Source organism: Nesoenas mayeri, assembly GCF_963082525.1.
Source record: "Nesoenas mayeri genome assembly, chromosome: 16".
NCBI classification, from domain to species: domain Eukaryota; kingdom Metazoa; phylum Chordata; class Aves; order Columbiformes; family Columbidae; genus Nesoenas; species Nesoenas mayeri.
In genome coordinates, this window is record NC_137562.1 from 16,275,718 (window position 1) to 16,297,070 (window position 21,353).

The following is a 21,353-nucleotide window of genomic DNA, read 5'->3' on the forward strand; positions in this document are numbered from 1 at the left end:
GACTTAGTTCTATTTAGGAGGAGGAAGGAATTTAAGCACATTAAACAGCTGAAAATTTGGGCTAGGACAGACATCTCACCAGAATGTAATTTCACAGGTAACAGGGTTGCATTAAAAGATTCTGAATGAAAATGTCATTCCTGGTTTAACACCTACCTGTACCAACAGGTAACTCACACAGTATGATTAAACAGAAAACCAAAATTCTAACATTGTGTCTCAAACATGATACATATCAGAGGATACAGTTCTATTTAAGGAAACGTTCTGTGCCTAAATACAGAAGTTTGGGAAAGGAAGGAAAAATTAGGTAATGGCACAGGCTGTTTCCTGCTGTTACACCCAGGTAGCTCGTGGTGCTTTATTCCAACCCGAAGGTGCAGAGCTCCCGCCTGTGTTTTCCCTCCCAGGAGCATCACCGCAGGCCTGGAGGGGCTGCGACGCCCCGGCAGCCTGGAGCTCTTCTCTGAGGACATTACAGAAGCTGCTCCCCAACGCAGATGGATTTACAGTACAAGTTGTTAACAGTCAAACTAACTTTCCTGCTACAGGAAACATTAGCAAAAGAAGTTATTATTCTGTGAGTTAATAATGGAAGAAATCACCAGGTGTTACCTTTGTTTATTGAACAGGAACCTATAACTTCTAACAGGCTAAAATGTTTTTTCCAAACATAAATCTGTTTGGGGGTTTGGGGAGTTTTCCTCAAATTGTGCTACATTTTAGATAAGTAGAAATTACCCAAAACTCAGGAATGTGTTCAAGTCAAATGGCCATCAACAAGTACTGAGCACAGTAAGCACAGAGTTTCCAGCTTGGTATGATAGTTTCTCCCCTGGTCTTACTCGCCTGATCCTCATACAAACGGGAAAGCCACTTAATTAACAACATCCATTAAATCGCTTTCTGCTGGTTCGTTTCGCAGTGCCCTGGTTTTGTCCTCCAGCTCGAGCACTGTTCCCTCTGTTCTCAGCACTGGAGGGGAAACACCTGCTCACCAAACAGGACCTGGCAACTGGGAAGCTGCAGTCCTCACCAGGGCCCCAAAACCAGAAACCATTAGATGCTTCAGGTTGAGTTTTTGTATTCGTTCAGCTGAAACAGTTGACCACACGCGCAGAAAAACAAAACCCACAAAGCACGACCATACAATATAAATTTAAAACACATCCAAACTATTTAAAAACCATATTATATGTATAAAAACATTTTTAACACTCTTTGGTCCCATGAATCCATCAGCTTTTTCCTATGCTAAATACATGTACCCATGGCACCTCGGAAGCTCTTAGGCCTGAGCTGATTTCTTGTTTAAAAAATTCACAAGGGAAAAAGCGTAAATTGGCTCTTAGCATTCCCCAGAATAAGCCAATTATGGAGAATTAAATCAAACCAGATTCAATTAATCATGAAGACTGTCTGAATTTTTTTTTAATTCCATATAGTGTTAGAATCTCAACTATAATCCTCCTCTCTAAAAAAACTAAAGCCTAAGTCACACGTTTTTTAAGATGCAGATTGTAACAAACTAACTAGTTTGTGCTGACAAGTCACAAATATTTAAATTTTATGTGATATAAATAAAACTAGAGGACATTCCACCCAGCGAGTCCATAGTCTCAGTGAAAAATTGTTACTACAAACTTTTATTTCCTTCAAGTACACATATATAAAAAGTGTGACAGCTTGCCTGCCTTCCCTCCTTCCTCCTCTCCCCCCTCTATAGAATATGTGTATGTGCAACCTGAGAGCAGCAGCGTTTGAACCGGTAAGGGAGTAAGTACTCGGTACATGCGGTCTGAACACAAAACGGGTCACTCACTTGTCCTTACAAACGCGCACAGGGGGTTGCTCAGAGGACCTTCGGAATCAGAAGTCATTTTAAGTCACATCCTGAAAAACAAAAGAAGCTTTACTTTACAAAGAAAAGCGCTTGCTTTTCAACTCCATCTAATATCGAGCATCTTGCCCAAAAGTAAACACTCAGTATTGCGATATTTTAAGGTTAGATGAGTGTAAAACTCACTTATTTTAAGTGCAACTAACTATAATCTGTATGCTAAACAGCTTAAAAGTCCAAATCATCACAAACGCCATCGGTAAGCTGGGTTCCCTTTCACAGAAGAACTAACATATTTTAAATGTGTAGTTGTTTGCTTTGGTTTGGTTCTTTTTTTTTGTTTTTTCTTTTGAAGAAATAATGGAACTGTTGTAGCTGTTTGATCTCAGCAGCTTTTAAATCTTCATATAAAAAGCTGCAGCCCCAAATGAATTATTCTGTAAAGTTACGCCTGGCAAGTAACACGGAAGCGTGCGGCCGCCCGGTCAGCCCGGCCCGCGCCCGCTCGGAACCGCACGGGGAACAGCGACGGCTCGGAGCGGGAGCACCCGCCTTCTGCTGCTCTGGTCTCCCACGAAATCCTGGGAATGATTAATCCATGTTGTCGTGCGTTTTATACAAGGTATGATTAAGTGTACTAATTAGTGAGATTCTAGATCTCTACAGAGAATTACAGTAACTTAGGAAAAGTTTCAAACAACAGCTGTGTGATTGAACTGATTTACTGCAAACTGCTCAAAGCGCTACGTAAAGCAGAGGCTGTTCAAGCTAATTAGAAAAATAAATAGCTCTTGGGAAATATTGATGAGACATTCAAACATAAGTGCACGCCACAGTCCTATCCAAAATGAAGAGTGCCAAAATTGGTACTTCTACCCAGACTACTCACTAGGTAATCACCAGCATGCAGGTAAAGGAGTTTTATTCAAGTAGCTGATTTCTGAAGAAATTAACCTGAACCTTTTCATATCAACTGGTTACATATGCATTCATCTGCTGGTTTAACCACCCCTCTGACAATACTGATTGTAGCTTTATTTATATGAACTGGAATTACCAATTAGAAGGTTGATTGACAATGTGGTCACGTAAGAGTAAGCATCAAGGGTAAACTGTCTCCTAATTAAAGACTTCTATCACACCATTTTATGCTAAATCAACCTCTGCTCATCATGGAAACCAGAACAAAAGCACACACACACAAAGTAAAATAATAATTTTTTAAAAATCTAAGAAATCTTAAGATGCAACATCAGGAATCTGTGGATATCATGGAAAATTAAATCCTTCAGCTGTTCATGCCTGCAGAAATGCTACATCGGCCCGGCGGGACGCTGGGTGCAGCCTGCCCGGCCTCCCGGCACGTCCCGCAGCCGGCGAGGGCTGCCCCATGTCGCTCTGCACACAAAGAGGCGCCACCACTCACATTCACTGCTCGGCTTGATGCGCGGGTTCTCTTCCCCTCAGCTTGCTACAACAGCTTGATAACCTGGTGAGCGTACACATACCTGTGCAAGAACAGAGGCCGTTCAACAGAATCACAAACAAGAGTCTCACTGAGAGCGCGACCTATGCGGGAGAAAAGAACAGCACAAAAATCACTTAGAAGTGGAAGATTCAAGACCCAAAAGTATCAAAAAGACTCCTTCTGGAAACGCAAGGGGAAAGAGAAGAACCCTGAGCAGGTACTAAGGTGAAGACCAAATAAAAATCTTAACACAGTTTTAGAGTATGATATTCCTCTCAACTAAATATTCATCCATGGATGCCAATATCTGAGCTGTATAAACAGAAGATGGGATCCAACTTCTCAAAGAATTACTGCAGTGAAGTAACTAAAGAAAAACCCGAAGGCTCCTGAAGGGTCAGAAAAAGCTCCAGGAGAGCGTTTGCACTCGCTCGGTCTGGACAAACGCTGCGGAGGAGCCGCCCGCGGCAGCGCCCCTGGGAGCAGGTGTGAGACCCTACCCACTGAACCAACAAGCTAACATTGAACACGCTACAGAATAATTCTGCCATATATCAAAAGTAAAGCAGACCTCGAGTTACTACCACTGTAAACAGGATATGAAAAATCCATAAACTAGTAAGTCACTACATTGTTATCATCTGTAACAAACAACAACAACAAAATCCCTCATTTTCAATAACACGTTTTCTCCTTGCAAATGAAAGCCTAGACTCTTAAATACTGAGAGTTGACCATTCAACCCTGTTATCCCTGCTCTAAGCCTACATTCCTCCTCTTCTCAGTGCCGAGGTAACAGCCAGCTTCTTAACTTGAACAAGACTGATTTCAGCGTTGTTTCCCGTTCTGCTCCATCTGCAGGCGCCGTGTGCCCCGAGCGCCGGGCTCGCAGCACAGCTCCGGTCCTGGGGCCGCGCTCGGCCCTGGCGCCCGCGCTCCTGCCCCGCTCCTCCTCCAGCCCAGCGCCCGGAGCGCTCCAAACCAGTGCTGGGTACGTGCGCACCTCTGCGAGCCCCGCGTAGCGACTCCAGCTGCTCTCCCACTTCAGGCTGAGCTGCGGAGAAGCTCGGTTTACACCGTATAGAAGCCAGGCATCCAGCACAGCCTGGCTACCAAATGTTAGTGTACATACAATCCGGTTTTCAATCCCATTTTAAACCACGTAAACGGAAGAACATTACATTAGAGTCTGGATAGGACGGCTAAGTGACAAGCCACATTGTTGCCTGTGGCACAGACAACAACACTGTGACAGAGAGCTAAAGCTACACTGGTTTTAAGGTTAAAAAATACATATACAGTCACAGTGAAATATGCCAGACATGGTAGAAACAATGGCTACTTTTCGAAAGAAGATGTAAAAAGGACAGTATCTGTAATCCTCCTTAAATGTTTCAGCGATAATTAATGTGCCCGTTTAAAAAAGATATCAAACACAATATGCTACACTCCCAACTACAGTACATAAAACCAGCTTATTTGTAAACCTCTGGCAGAGGAAAAATGCAGCAGACAAAACCAATGCTGCTGCACCTTAACTCCAGCTCGTGAGTCTGAAAGTACAACGTAACAACCTCTGCAACAGGCAGAGACTCAACACACCCACTTAACACAGAGGTTCTGGTGTACCGTAACCATTTTGTACTGAAAAGTCTAAACTTATCTTTTAAGATTAAAGCAGCTCTACTTGCATTATGAAGGAAACAGTGAATTATATTGTTAATTGTACTGATACATCATTATCCTAATCTAGCACTAATAAAATAACTATTCCATAACTTACTCGTTTGATTATTCTCCACTCTTTTTCCCCCGCCCCTCAGTCAAAAAGGTCATTTCCTAGATAATGAACCACTGACTCACAGTCTAATTAGAAAGAGAAAGAGAAGAGTGCCCTCTGTAGCCTGGTGGCCGGCAAGGCGCACCGGCACCTTGCTGCAACGCGCTGAACGATCCTCACCCAGCACACATCCTTTCCGTATCACACATCCTGTCCTAGCGAGACTGCCATTTTTCAGGCTTTGTCAGGTTTCATTTACCAGTTCCCCGCAGTGTTTAGTAAGCACTATGCACCGCTCAGCTATTTTTCAGACATGACAATTAACTGGAGCCTCGCTCACTCTGCATATATTAAAATGACAGGACGCTCTCAGTTAAAGGATGGGCAGAGGTGGAACACACTTGGAGCGCATGCATCTCCTGTTCCGCTGATAAATAATGCATGGGCTCTATTTTTGGAATGTCATTACTTGTTAATTTGTTTCCTATACGTCCCTGTTTGCTACTCACAGGAATAGCTATAGGACCCTGTTATAACAAAATGTATGAAAGAGAACACGGGGACTCCAGTGAGCTCCATATTAGAAAAAAGACAAGTCTTGATGCTTACGCCGTCACCATCCACTGCGCAACACCCGTAGGCATCTCTCACCTGTCACTTCTGCACAACGCCCCGCGGCAGAGCGGGTACCGCGTCCCGTCGCTGCTCCAGAGACACGGGAGCCACCTGCTAGACCCGGAAAGAACGCTTCCCCCCCAGCCGCGCTGTGGGAGGTACCGCACTGCTCCGGCCAGGTGTGCCTGTCGGGACGCTGCTCCTGCGAGCGCGCGGCGCTGGGAGCCGTGCAGCTGCAGCACCCAGGCGGGCAGGCCGACGGCTGCTCTGCCCGCGCAGCTGCCCCACAGCGGTGCCCGTGCTCCTTCCCTGACTCATCCCCAGGCCACGGCACTGGAGAGAATCTGGGCTTTCAGTGCAGCCGATGGCACCAGCTGAGTGTGTCCAGAATACATTTAGACCGTTTTTATCCTAGGTAAGCCCTTACAGACTTGTATCTGCAAGAGTCATTAAACAGTTATTAAAATAAAAAGAAAGCTACATTCATGCTACAACCTTAAATTCACTGTTCTGACAGGCCAGGAATCTGGTATTGATTGATCTCAAAATAGAACAAACATATCTGCATCCATTTTGAAACGAAAATACATAAAAGTATTTATTTAAAATTAGTTATTCCTAATACTCTTGGTTGTTTTAACAGCTTTAACATCTGCTTCTAATCTCTAAGAAAAAAACCATAAATACAGCTTTAGAACTCTTTCGATCGCACACAATCTCACACTGAAACCGCACTCTCCTTTGATGATATTCTGAAGCCAAGGGCCTCTGAGGTGACAAAATAGTATTTGTTGCACAAAACTTATTTTGCCATATTTTGCCATAACTTTCCAGCATCTACAAATCCACAGGCAGCTACATCTGCCTCTCACTCAAGTAGAATAATTTGAAGACCATTTGTGACCTGAATTCCTTCCCGCACAGCCCAGGCCAACTTGCCCGAGAAGGGCGGGAGGAGCGGCCACGGGAGCCGCATCGGGGCCGCATCTGTGCCGCCCTCCGGCAGACAATAGGCGCCTTATCCGCCTGCAAGGGCGCGGGGGAGGAGGGAGCGGGGCTTTTTGTCTGGAACACGAAGATGTGAATAATTTTGTAAGATGCAGTTAGGAAGCACTATGTGCCATAACTAAATTAGTCTTGTTTCTTGCTGCATTTTGTAGCCAAATTCAGTTTTTAGAAGAATCGGGCACAAAATGGACTCAAACACAGAGGAACAGGAAAAGGAAACATGAGTCTTTGCAGAAGGAGAAGAGTAACGGGCCAGGTATGACGGACACATTCTACAAAAGCCACCAAACAGAAGGGCGAACCCATGGAACAAACGACGCCTGGCAGCCCCATGGCCCTCAGCACCATCACTGCCTGGCGCCAGAAACGGGACGAGAACCCTGGAGAAATACCGAGGTAAAGGCAGCGGGAAACAAGAGAGACCAAATTCCCACTGGAACTCAGATCCTCAGAGATGAAAACGTCCAGGACTTACTAAATTTCATTCCAAATTTGACAGAGTATTTATATTCTGGTTTTAATATGACCTTTTTACTAGGCGCATGGCACACTAAAACGACTGAGCATTATTACACAATCACCACAAATTCCCCGCTGTTTAGAACCTCAAAGTCTTGAGTTACACTATATGAACTGAGTGAAGATTTAATTTTCAAAACTACTTAGAATTCTGCCAAAACACTTATCCACATCAAACAAAGACATACAGACTGCATGACACATATATTCGAAAATTTCTAGCACATCACAATACTGTATTTATTTCTTCACAACATCTGTAGCTCCAGTTCAAAGTATTAAACCCAAATATCTTAAATAGTCTTAATGGGGAAAAAAGAAAACAGTCAGCACAGTAGTCAGTTAATGCTCGTGTACACAACTTAAGGAAATTCTCAAATCCACTATCCTATAAAGTTGGTTGTATTTAAACAGCAATCCGCCGCTCGGAAGCAGGTCTGGTGCCGCGTGAGAAGCAGCACACAGCACGCAGCACGCGGCCCAGCCCCGCGCGGCCCAGCCCGAGAGGAGGACGGGACAATGAGGTGCCGCTTCTCCAGCGGCTCCCGAATAGCGGCTGCTACACCTACACAGCCTTTGGAGCAGAGAACAACGCACTAAAAAATACCTCCATGGCTCTTGTAAGAAAGGTTAGCATTCAAAAACTGGAGAGCCTGTCTGAATGGGAAGAACTGAAACACCCAAAGAACACGGTACATCGAATGTAAACAGGAAATACAGGACTAAAAAAAGAACGAGAGCACTGCCTTGCACCCAGCTCCAGCTGATAATAACAAGATATTTAAACAACACATCAGAAGCAGGAAGCCAGCAAGGGAGACAGGGTCCTTCTCATGGCAAAGGCATCAAGCGGGCACTCGGGACAACGTGCAGCTCTGAAAAGCAGTTCGTGTCGGCCTTCACCACTGAAACCGCTGGACAGGTTCCCACTTCCAGTGTTTCTTTGTAGCAAACTGGCTGAAGAAGCAAAATGAATGTTACGGAAAGAGAGGAAGAATTAAAAGCAGAGACACAAGGTGTTAATTGGCCACCAGGATACGTTCCATCAGAAGCGTACCGCACGCGATTCTCAGAACTGCCGCTCGAAGCGCCCACGTGTCCCCAGGGCCGGGGGCAGGCGGCCGGGGCAGCCCCGCTGCCACCAGGGAATCGGAGGGGCGCGGGACCTACGGCCCAGCGAACCCGACCCCCACGCCCCGGTTTCCACTGCAGTAAGACGGCAAAGCCACCCTGCAGAATAGTATCAGCGAGCCCACGAACAAACCACGTCTGCAGAAAAGGGTGCAGAGTCGTGGTCAATGGGCAGAGTGCAGCTGAGGCCTGGGCCAGTGCAGCGCCTCAGGGGCAGTGCTGGGGCCGGGATTATTCACAGAGAGCGAACAACGGGTATGGTGCACACATCACGCATGAGTTTTTTAGCACAAGCTGTAAAGTTGATCCCTTTTGTTGTTTCAGCCTTCCAGATCTGGACTTCAGCAGATTACTGTAAGGACGTCTACACACCACAAAAAGCAGATGTAACAGTATGGAGCACCTCAGCCAATCTTCTGTGTTCCTTCCTCCATCTGTTCATGGATGTGGTCTCTCTACTGTTTAAAATTCATGTACTGCTTTGAGACATAGCCAGATAGGTCACACTGATTACCATCCTAAAGGACAAGTACTATATGCTCAATAAACATCAGAAGGAAAGTTTAGAGAAATCAGAGATAAAGACAAAATAGGAGAGATAAGAAGAGCTCTCCAGAGCACACACAAAAGAAGCTGAATGTGAATTGCAGAGAGGGTTCTGCATCAGCATGCGGAATTTCTTGGAGCAATCCTGTTCTGCCCTACCCCCACCCAACAAACAACCTAAGACCAGTTTTAAACGGTGCTGGAAATAAAGCAGACTCTTCTAGAAAGACTGCAGAGTGAACATCCTGGTGGTGCTGGAAATAAAGCAGATTCTTCTAGAAAGACTGCAGAGTGAACATCCTGGTGGTGCTGGAAATAAAGCAGATTCTTCTAGAAAGACTGCAGAGCGAACATCCTGGTGGTGCTGGAAATAAAGCAGACTCTTCTAGAAAGACTGCAGAGTGAACATCCTGGTGGTGCTGGAAATAAAGCAGACTCTTCTAGAAAGACTGCAGAGCGAACACCCTGGTGTGCCGCGTCCGCAGAGATCGGTAAGGCAAGCTGTGCGCCGTGCTGTGGCCTGAGCACCCCGCGGCCCACAGCGGAGCCAAGACACAACCCGGCTACTATGGCACATCTACCCCAAAGCATCTGTGAGCAACAGCCGCACGGACACTGCGACCTCCAGAGACTGTAACTGCGGAAAGTCCTTCAGCTCTAGCAGCCAGTCCCAGTATTTACTGCATCTTTCAAAACAATGTGAGAGGTGAAACAAAACTCAGAGCAGAAGGTCTGATTCACTGAGATCACATTGCTCCACCTATCGGAAAAGCACTACACATTCTACCTACTGTTCTGTATGTTAACAGGAAACAAGAAAAATCTTAGACTGACTCCTAAACCCCAGTGCCAAAGAAACAAGACTGTGTGTATATACACGTATGCTTCAAGGATTCACAGGTCTGACGCTTAAAAATGTTTCCAACCATTCATCTCACTACATCCCGGTGGCACACAAGAGAACTTACCCAAACTACAAACCCAGCAGAGATGGTGAGAGAAAGCATACGTTGAGGTTTTTTTAAACTGCCTTGTAAGAAGTTTGTTGCTGTAATCCTGCTCCAACGCCAGAGCAGCAGCACACCTGAAAACCGGCTGACAGTGCTTTGAGCACCTCTAGATCTGATCAACCTCTTTCTTAGAAAAGATAAGTCATCATATCTAACACAGCCCTTCAAAGAGATATTTGAATGCCAGAAACCCAACCCTCTATTGTTGCAGAGGACCAGGAGTTCACTGGAGATCTGCAACAAGGATGCTGACAGGATGGCTTTGAGACGAACCTACTGAAGAAGCCACTTACTATCTCCCATAATGAAACACTTGAACTGCAAATAGTAAGTTTCACCGCCAACTAAAACAGAGATAAAAGCAGAGAAGACACAGATGCAATGGTAATGTTTTAAAAACAAACAAAATCTAAGTTACAGCTACTACAGGTCTACTCTTTCTCGGCTTCATTTGTGCCAGCGTGACAGTCAGGAGCTTCAGTTCCCGCCACCAGGGTCCAGCGCGGCGCACAGCTCCGCGACCACAGCCAGGAGAGCGCAGGGAAACGAGCCAGCAGAGATCTGAAGCACACAACAGAAGTACTGACAGGTTTAGGAATACAAAGCACTTCCCAAACGGAGAAGTTGTGCTCTAGAATTTCCTCTAAATCGTCTTGTCACTCTTCAGTAAAACATGACAACAGGAACTGCTTACTCCCGATAACAGAAAGAACCGATGAACACACCTTGGTGCAAACTTCTTTTTGAATTTCTCACTCACAGTTCCGAAATCTTGGCGGGAGGCCAGGGAAGAAAATTCTAGAAGGGCAGCTCCAAAGCAGCCAGCACCTCCCCACCGAGGTGACCGGGAGACGTAACCAACCCCAAATCTGCTCATAAACGCTGAAAATATTGGTATAGAACTCCGCAGTTTATTTTCAGCTTGTGATTGCTCATTTAACGCTTTTTGGTTACAAAATGCATTGACAGTATCCCAGATATCCCTCTTCCCGGCTGTTTTCTTTAAAAGTAAAGGCTACACTAGTGATTTTCTCATGATCGGCAGGTAGCTCTCAGTAATAGCCTTAAATGGGACTCCTGCTAGAGCAGGACGCTTTGAAGCTGTAAGATTTACAAATCCAGTGAAGTTTGTGATCACTTTGCTGAAGAGTTAGTCTTCATCTTCTTGCCGGTTTCCCACCCTACAAGTGGCACATACAATAATATTTGTAGAGATCACCTGTTTTGAACACTAAAAGGCATTTGTGCCCAACGTCACCATGATGCAACCATGCAACTGCTCGAGAGGCCTTTCAAACAAAGACATTGAAGTGACACTTCAGAAATAGAGTTCACTAGCGATTCTTCGTTCCTAGCAGCAGTTACTCCTCCTTCCTCTAGAAGAGCATTTATTTATTCCATTTCGCTGTGAAAAGCAGGATGATTTGCAGCTTCAGTGCAGCTCCACTGAGAAGGCAGAACTGCCATGAACCAGACAATGAGGAGACAGGAGGCACACAGGCGCGGGGAGGGCGGAACAAAGAATCACAGGGAGTGGGCAAAAATAAACTGTATAATAGCTGCTGCCTGGGAACACTGGCTGGAACAAACAAGGAGGCCACCAACTATCATTACAAGCGCATGTTTCTTTTGCAGTTGCAAGGAAAACTGCACAAAAGAGGGGGCGGGGGATCTGCTATTAATCATATGATATTCATTGTTCCCCGGTGTTGCTGGCAATGCTTCAGGAGACTCCCTCCACTCCCAGATGAAACGGCAGCGAGAGCAGCAGCACTCCGAGAACAGCCCACACCGACCCCTCACAACCTTGTGCCAGTATGCTAACACTGCCACAAACCGAGCTCTTCTGAACCACTGAACTGCTTATTGGACTGAACAAAAACCCCTAAATCATGGCAGCTGAAGGTTCTTCCCCACCCTAATCTCTCATTAGAAAAATGAACACCCGATATAAATGTGATGAAACTATTTGCAAGAACAAGCCACTAGAGAGGTGAAAACGTCATCCTGAAGCAGTCGGGCACCTAGTTTCTTTGTTGAGGAGGAGGTTTGAATGTTATCTCTGGAGAAGGTGCTGAGTGAGGCGGTGCTGAGGCGGCGCTGCCCGCAGCGCCCCAGCGCCGGCAGGTCGGTACCTGCGCAGGCAGCGAGAGAACGGTCGCGGATGCAGGAAAGGAACCACGTCAGCTCTTCTTTTGTCAGTGAAAAGACAGACGTGTTTAAAGGGAAAGAAACATGGATTAGCGCAGTCTCATATTCATACTTCATTGAAAACGTAATGCTGCTTGAATTTGGCTGCTTTGGCAAAGCTACAGAGGGAAGGTGAATTTTCTTGACCACAGATTTTTATTTTTTGTGACAAACTCTGCATAGCTTGAAAGTGACACACGCTTTAATTAAGTCCAGGATTCGTCAGAGCGCCCTGCCCAAGTGAAAAATTGTACATTGGCTACCAAGGGCCTCCGCCACTTTGCAAGTTTGCAACGAAGTTCAGCTGGCACTGCCTCCCAGACTGAACAAACACATTCTTAAGGAAGATTCAGAAGAATATGAACAGTTACAGTTAGGTAAATACGTATTTGACACACCGACTTAGAACTAAGTAGTAATAATGAGACACTTCTACCCTGGCTTTCAATCTGTAGGAAAACAAGCGGTGTATGAGGCAGCAGCGCCAGCAGCCAGCGCGCGGGTGACTCACCCGCCCTTCCCGCTGCCTCACCAGCCCCGATCCTCAGCGTCAATACCGTGCTTGGCTTTGGGGGCCTTTTTTTTTTTGTAACCACACAAAAACGATCCTGGAAGTTGAAAAATGGGCTGCTCCTTGTCCACCGCTCAGGGTCTCGGGAGATGGCTGGCACCAGCGCTGCCGTCAGCGGGACGCGCCAGCTACTTGCTTGTGCTTGTCCTCCCCGCCCGCAGCGGCCGCATGCGGCGCGGCACGGCACGGCACGGCACGGCACGGCACGGCACGGCCCGTCGCAGAATAAATACAGGAAAAGGGGGGGCGCCTGCTCCTGGCAAGGAGAAGGCGTTCCACAAGAGCTGCTACAGGGTCAAAAGTTTACCGTGGTTTCAATTTCACCTTTCCACAGCCAATGGGAGCGCGGCGGCTGCAGACAGAACCGCGGGCGGCAGCGCGGCCCTTAACTCCTTGCGGCCCGGCCAGGGGCGCAGGCGGCGCCAGAACGGGCCCGGTACCGGTAGCGGCCCGGCCGGGGGCGCAGGCGGCGAAAGAACGGGCCCTGCCCTCCCTGCTCTTCGGGCAGCGCCCAGCAGCACGCCGGGCGTTTGTTTCAGCTCGGAAATCACAGGGGAAGAGGAGCGGTGCAGAAGTTAACAGCCGCGGAAGAGGGTCCCCTTACCCCCATTTTACTTGAAAACCGGGTCAGTAATGTAAGGGGTAGGACTGATACTAGGCAGTATCAAAGCAGCGCTCAACTGTGGAGCTGTGACAGCAGTGAGAGTGTGCTGGCCAACGGGAAAGACTGACCTTGCAAAGGGGGAGGGAGGGAGAAAAGCAGCACGGAATTGTCAGAGAGGCCGCGGAAGGCACCGGCTGGAGCTGCAGAGAGTTGCTTTGCCTCTTGTCCACCGAGGCGGCGGCAGCGCCCGGGCAGCAGGCTGGGCAGCACAGGAGTGCCGCTGCACACTGTCCCCCACAGCACCATTAGTAATACTGTGCTTGGAGATGGTGATGGCACAAGTAATCCTCCATATCCTCCAAGGGTAGGCAGTGAAGCTGTGGCTCTTGGGTACAAAAGTAATCACTGATTCAACCCTTCACAGTCTTGCACAGGAAAACAAGTAATACCTAGCCCCAGAAATAGAAAATCTGGACATGAGATATTTGTAATAGATTTTCTATGCCAAAGCAAGACAAAGACAAGATACATCTTGGTCCCCCACTTACTTTAAGGTTACAGAACTAGAGGAAGAACAGAGTTGGTCCAGTGTGTGCCTCCATGTGTATCCATGGTTCCAGGTTCTGTCATCTCCTCCTCAGGAGTTCTGGTTTGAAACTCCAGTGCAGAGAGTTGCAACACAAGCTTTCCAGAGTCAAAATATCATCACCAGCACTGCAGTTTCATCTCAGGGACTACGACTCAGGGAACTGGTCAGTCCATTGTGGAGTGTCCCAAAGTCTGTGCTGAGACCAGTGTTACTCTGTGGGATACCGATGGAAATGCTGATGACAGCAAATAGTGAATGACACAATCTTGGACTGTGTTTCAGAATCCACTTGATCTTGGAAAGTCAGCGCCAACTACACTTAAGGACAGAGAGCAGCAGATTTATCACCTCTCTTCATTGGCCTTGCAGACTACAGGGAAAGAGGACGAAAGCACTTTACATGAAGATGTGGATGAAGAGCTGTGTTTGATGTGATAACAGACAATATGATATGAGGCGGCATGAAGAGGAGGGTATAAAGCACGTAGTTAAGGCAAATTCAGTACCAAAGTAACATGAGGGTGTGTTCAAGGCAGCAGAAAGGGGCCGGATTACGCAGAGATCTTCAAATGAATGATGAGCAACTCTGACTTGGTACCAAGTAGAACAGCAAGTCATTGCATACATTTGCAAGGTAAACACAATGGAATTAAACCATGACAAGAATCTGAATACAATTGTAAAGAGGTAAAATGAGTAAATACGCTATCAACATACAAACAGGTTTATGCCAAAGATGCTAGTTAAAGCAGAATTCAGTTTTCCAAAGCCCCAAGCCAACCAGATGGTAGATTGTTCAAGATAACACACATGACAACCTAAGAGAAAAAAACGTTAGTCAGGTGGCAGCTATTACTGATTCTTCAGAAAAATGCCGTTTGAAAACTGGTAAGTTATCTTACCCTAGAACCTTAAAGGCTTTCTCAGCACTTTGTAATGATGAAAGATGTTCTGATCTCAGCCCTCTGTATTGGTCTCAAGAAAGGATAAAGATGGATGTTCTTACAAAGAGCTATGCCAGCCAAAAATACTGCCAGTCATCTTTGTTTTGTAACTCGATTCACAAAATAGGTTTGGGCAAGAAGATAATCATGCAAAACTCTTAAAACCCGTTTCAGGAATAGTCAACCCCTTAATTTAAGAGTAGCCAATGCAAAACCGTCTCCAGCCGGTGGGCAAAGCCAGACAGTGATTTCTTGAAGAGGCACAGGTAGGCTCCTTTCTCCATCTACGCAAACAGGCACAGCAGCTTAATACAGCTCCTGTGAGGCTGAACTTAATGCCTTGAAAGCTGCTAACAAAAGATGCAGTAATGATTAAAATACATCAAGTCAGAAAGTTAAAGACAATGTGAGAGTCTCAACTGATTGAGATCATGCCCTGCTACCAAGCCTTTCTACTCCGGTTCAAAAATGTTAAGATACCACTGAAAATCCTATCAAATAACACTGTATTTTCATCGTTTAGCTAGGCTACAATACAGTTTTGCCAATAGTAATTTAAGACTTAATTACATATATAAAAAGCTATTTCCCTCTCAGTAAAAAGAGCAGTTTGCTTTTGTTGTTTTACCTTTTCTAAATACCATGTCATTTTAGAAAAATTCTGTTAAATGGAGATATAATAAATAAATTCCCTTTTTATAAGATGGCCTCATTTTAAAAGAAAATGGATGCTATAAAATTTTACATCAAGTCAGCATGTTACCAAGAAGCTTTTCTGTGTGTTCTGAATTTGATTACTACAAGCCAAGGTCACTTCCTGCGCGATGCTGACACTGCAGCTGCCAGCACCGCGCGCTGAGCACTGCACGCTGAGCACCGCGCGCTGAGCACCGCGGCCGGGGCTGGGAGGAGGCACGAGCAACTTCCGTCTCCAAAAACACACCAACTGCGGAACCAGCACCACGTAACCAACCTATTAAATAAAGTCGGAGTCTGTATAATTACATTTTCAAGCAAAAGAGAATCACAATGATGCACCACACAACTGCAAAAAATGAATAATTCTGAGGACCCTCTGCTAAACTTTATGCAATTCCCTTTAAAACGTACCTTTTTTTTTACCATGTTTTATTATTCAGCTCATGAAGCTAATGTGACTGCCCTTGAACAAACAGCACGTCTCAGTCCTACCGAGACTGGAAGGCTCCACCCGAATCGGCACCGTGTCCTGTTCTGAAGCCGTTAGGAAACCGTATTTCAGGACAGCACGCAGGCTCTTCCAGCAGGCTACAGCGTGCACGCCTTCCCGCTTCTGAAGACCGTACCTACTGTTTACAAAGCCAGTCAGAAATTACCTGTGTTCACTTGTAATTTTAAAGGTATTTTTAAAGTTATTTCAAAAACATGCCACATTTGCATTATGCATGAAGCCAAACAGATGTAGTTTTTTCATTCCTGGCCACAGCTGAAGCTTACAGGTCATGGGAATAACTCGTACCAAACAAAAGGTAGGATTATTTTTCTGCATTTTATATGTACAAATAAAGATTCTACAACGTGGAGTACTAAATGAGGGAGGAGGAAGAGATTGCTGAAACACATTTAAAAACCACAAAGCAACAGCCATTTCCACAAGGGCACGTGTTAGTCTCGGAAAGGGGCCCCAGTGACTTTATTTATGAACACAGACACACGCTCACTCAATTTAATATACTTCATCTTTGAAACAGCCTTGATACACCCAACATTCAACTAATGTCTCATAGTAGGCTAAAATCAGGAGGATCTACTGAATGAAACTTAGTTTTGCCAAACCGATGCACTAAAGAACATTGCTGGTTTGGGGCAGACATCTTTGTCTGCAATAGAAAATACACTAAAGCGTGTCATTACCTGTGTAGGCACAGCCGCACCTGTGGTCAAGGAAGATTTTCCACTACAGAGGCCTGTTCTAATTCTTGAACTACTGTCTCTCGCACCCCCCTTAGAACTACTTTTTGTGGAACACTTGCATAAAGTTGGTCCAGACATTGTAACACAGACTGGACAATTCAATTGAACAAAACATAGCCTTTTATTCAGTCCAAGAAGTTAAAGTTTAGAAGAGAAATTCATGAAATGTCTGAATAAGCTAAACTTGACCTTGCTGCTCCAATGAAGATATCTGTCCAGACAGTAAGTGCCTTTAAAGTCTTTGAACACGCTCAGTTTTGTTTCAAACTGCTTGCCTCAAGTGTTTTATCTGAGCAGGCGAGCTGTCGCTGCACAGCTCCTCCACGCTGACAGGACAGAACACGCTTTACCACCGCGCTCCAGAACGCGAGAGCAGCTCCTCCACAAACCTGCCAGCTGCGGAGCAGCGCCGTGCCCGCAGCGCCGCGATCAGGGACGCTCTCCAGCTCACGCCGCCCCCGCGCGCAGCAGCAGCAGCAGCAGCAGCGGCAGCAGCAGGGTCGGGGCTTTGCCGAGGTCCCCCCACTGCCTGCCCCCCATCGCAGCTCCCGGTGCCTGGCGCAGTGGTGCGGGAAGGCTGTGCGCCGGGGCAGAGCGCACACCCAGCCCAGCGACCCGACTGTGGGACTGCAGTGACAACCTTGCTGGCAAGCGCAGCACAACTTTCCTTATGGCGAGTTATACTGTTTTTTCCATATGCTTTTTAAAGGCATACCAAAAGTTACACTGAAAATACTAAGGTTTTGACGTAATTCCAAAAACTTAATAGTATTGTTAACTCCAACTCAACACTTCTTCCATTAACCCTTGTTGTGCATACTTAATTAAGCACATTGCTGTGTAATTGCGTATTAGAGTCTGTGTGGGAGTGGCACTCACAGAAAAGACCACCAGATCCCCTGCAGCAAGCAGAAAAGCGGTTTTGCTCACTGAAGTGTTCGAAGAAATGCACTTCTCAAACACTGACGTTTTCTGCACAACTCTTCGAAGTGACACTACCATCATTAGCACAGAAATTCCAAGTGGTTTCCAGAAGACTTGCAGCCATTCTGGAAGTTACTACAAGAGGTCAGTGACTGCCAAAACCAGAAGGAGGGATCACATCCTTCCCCTTCAACTGCCAAAAACATCTGTAATGTTTTATTGCAGATCCAGTTGCTTCCTTGTTTGCAGATAAATGGCTAAGTATTTGTGTAGTTTCACAACATTAGGAGGCAATTCTATGTATTTTTATATAGTGCACGGGAGGAATCACCACAGTAGAGCTGTTGAGGTGGTTTTTATTACCTTTTCTTACGTGCACCGTATCTTTAGTTCCTGCACAAGCAGACCAAGTTACATCAATAGAACGTGGAGCTGGGGAGCCATGGTTTGGGCGTTTGTCAGCCCGTGAGGCCGCCAAGATGCATCCACCGCGGTTTAAACAACTCGTGTTCTCGTTTACCAGACGTCCAGGTCATTTTGCAGTTTAATTCAAAGTTTAACTTGATGATAAGCTTTCCAGTTAGTATTCAGTCACACCTCTGCACTGGGAGGATTTTATATTAGCATCTGGTAAGCATATCAAATGTGGTAACTAACTGATTAGCACCAGTCATGCATTTATGTTGTACAACTGGAGTATATCAGCTATACTGCGTAGTTAATTCAATGTACTTTCTTGTCAGTAAGCACCATGCTGCGTTTGTCTAGTTAAGTGACCTGTTACAGTACCTCATACTTAACGGAACTCTTACAAGAAAGGGAAGTCATGTTTAGGTACACTGCAGTCACAACGTTATATTATTGGGCCCTGTCAAAATTTTTAGGAGAAAAGTTACTAATATTGTCTCTAGGCATGGCATAACTTTAATATTTTCTTTTTAAAGCCCACTAAGCATTTTAGTGTACCTAACAGTCCATTAAAAGTGAAGCAAGCTCCAAAACCTTACCTACACTTGAGCTTCCGTCAGTCAGAAGCTTACTTTGTTAGATTCTCATATAGATGAAGCCTATAAATAACGGCATATACACAATAACAGGATAAACACAGCATACCATTGAGGGAACACCAGAAAAGAGCATACAAAACTTAAGTCTGATGTCATTAATTGTGTCTTACAGAATAAAAATGCTGTGATTTAGTTTTATTCACTTGCAAGTAGGTTTATGACAGACAATATGCTTAAATAAGTGTCTCCATCCAGTCAAAAGTCATTTATCCCTTCTCTCCACTACACATTATTTAACTCCGTGTGTCACCTGCATGCAAATCACTGCTTAGGAACAGTAACACTTCAGCAAGCGCAGCTATCTGAAACAGCGCACAGCCTCCACTGCGCTCACAAGAGACCGGCCGCCAAAGGCTCTGCTTGCGCTGCCTCCCCTCAGCACCCCAGCGCCTCTGCAGCCTTCCGCACTGTAACCAAGCCAGCTCACCTAATTCTATTCCAGGGCACCTGCTGAACTGCAGAGCAAAGAGGCTGATTTTATCACTAGAGATTATTCTGAAGGACGTGCTTCCTTGCCAGAGACCAAAATCCCACTGAGTGGGATGTCCAGACAAGTTATCGGTTTCGCTGCTCTCCAACAGGTACGGAGCCTGATGCGTTCACCTGTTGAGTACCGAAGGCTACAGCGGTCAGCCCAGAAGCCAAAAAAACCCAGCCGAACAAAAAGAAAACCCAGCAGTGATTCGCAGCATATCTACTCTGTGCCCAAACAGCCTCAGGCAAGAAATCCCATTTCATCACCATTGTTTCAAAGAACAATTCTGAGCAAAACATTAACATAATCGGTTACTTCAGAAAGAAGAAAACTCTAGTAGAGAATTAAAAACTACAGGCAGATACATACTCAAAAGGATGCTGCCACTCCATCCCACAACTTCTACGAGCAACATGCTTTAATAGACCAAGTATACCCTAACAGTTTATTGGGATTAGATGCTATAACACATACGGAGGCCAGGTCACACCAGGCGTTCCCTCAAGTTTAAGGCAAGTGGAGGAGAGCAAACTGTATACAACATGGAACATAAGAAGATACCTGTATTTTTCTAAAGGAATTGAAATGCTTTTCTGCTTTTTCCTAACCCTCTAAATACCGATGTTTTCTCTAGATCAGTTCTCATAAACCCAAGTAGTGCTGGACAATGAGGTCGAAGAGAAGGCTCACCTAGCACGGCGTTCCGTCCCCGGGGAGCCGGTGGGAACACCTGGGATGGAAAGGTGAGCGTACTAACGTCCCACAGCAGGCTGAGACTTCATCCTCAGTGCAGGAACCTCCTGGCTCTGAAGGACCAAGCTCCCCAGCAGCTGCATTATCTGCTATGTAAGTTTCTTTTTGAACCCATGAAAATCACCACAGCTCAGATATTCTGTGGCAGTCAGTTCTGTACTTAAGCTCTACACTATGTGAGTGTATCAGGTTTTTATTTTTAACTCTGCCATCTGATAACAAGGAGGAGGAGAATAAATGAAATGACTGAAGAGGAAAACACTTTCTTCCTGTTGATTTTCCACGACACTGGAGGTTATTTTGTATAGATCTGCCTTGTACGCTCTAAAGGCTGGGAAGCACTGGCAAATTCTGTTCCTCATAGAAAATGTTAGCTTTGATCTTTAAAAAAATACAGAGCAAGATAAACTCTTTTTGATATGGCAGAGACCAGAATTACTAAAAAGGAAGGCACAACACAACCGTATACTGATATAGTACTTTCAATTTTGTATTCTTTTTCTTCACTGACAACTCCCAGCACTGCTTTTTGAACACTACTCAGACTGGCCTGTCACACTGACAGAATAATTCATTCTGTTTTGTTTTGGGTTTGTTTGTTTGCTTGTTTAACTGAGTGAAAGAAAATTGGGCACAAATCCATTGGTTATAGCAGGTCTGCTTCTCCCTCAAGTACATCACCAGGCATAAAGACAAAAGCATCACACGAATGTCTCCTAAATCAAGTGCTAGGGGTGCACACAGCGACTCGCCCACTTACATCACATCACCACCAGGCTGGGAGCAGTGGTGACACTGGAAGCTGTGCTGCCATCAGAGACCTGGACAGGCTGAGAGCTGGGCGGGGAGAAATGTAATGAAATAGAACAAGGGCAAGTGTAGAGTCTTGAATCTGGGCAGGAACAGCCCCAGGTTCAGTGTAAGTTGGGGAATGACCTGTTAGAGAGCAGCGTAGGGAAAGGGACCTGGGGGTCCTGGGGACAGCAGGGTGACCATGAGCCAGCACTGGGCCCTTGTGGCCAGGAAGCCAATGGGACCTGGGGTGGGTTAGAAGGGGGTGGTCAGTAGGTCAGAGAGGTTCTCCTGCCCCTCTGCTCTGCCCTGGGGAGACCACACCTGGAATCTTGTGTCCAGCTGTGGCCCCTCAGTTCCAGCAGGACAGGGAACTGCTGCAGAGTCCAGCGCAGCCACCAAGATGCTGCAGGGAGTGGAGCATCTCCCGTGTGAGGAAAGGCTGAGGGAGCTGGGGCTCTGGAGCTGGACAAGAGGACACTGAGGGGGGACTCATTCATGTTTACAGATGTATAAAGGGGAGTGTCAGGAGGATGGAGCCAGGCTCTTCTGGTGACAACCAGTGATAGGACAA

General features: G+C 46.0%; 1 protein-coding gene across 3 annotated transcripts in view; it reads right to left on the reverse strand.

Moving 5' to 3' along the window:
* The window catches only part of NCOA3 (nuclear receptor coactivator 3), a 62,438-nt gene that overhangs the window by 20,153 nt on the left and 20,932 nt on the right, over window positions 1-21,353 (reverse strand). The window lies entirely within an intron of this gene.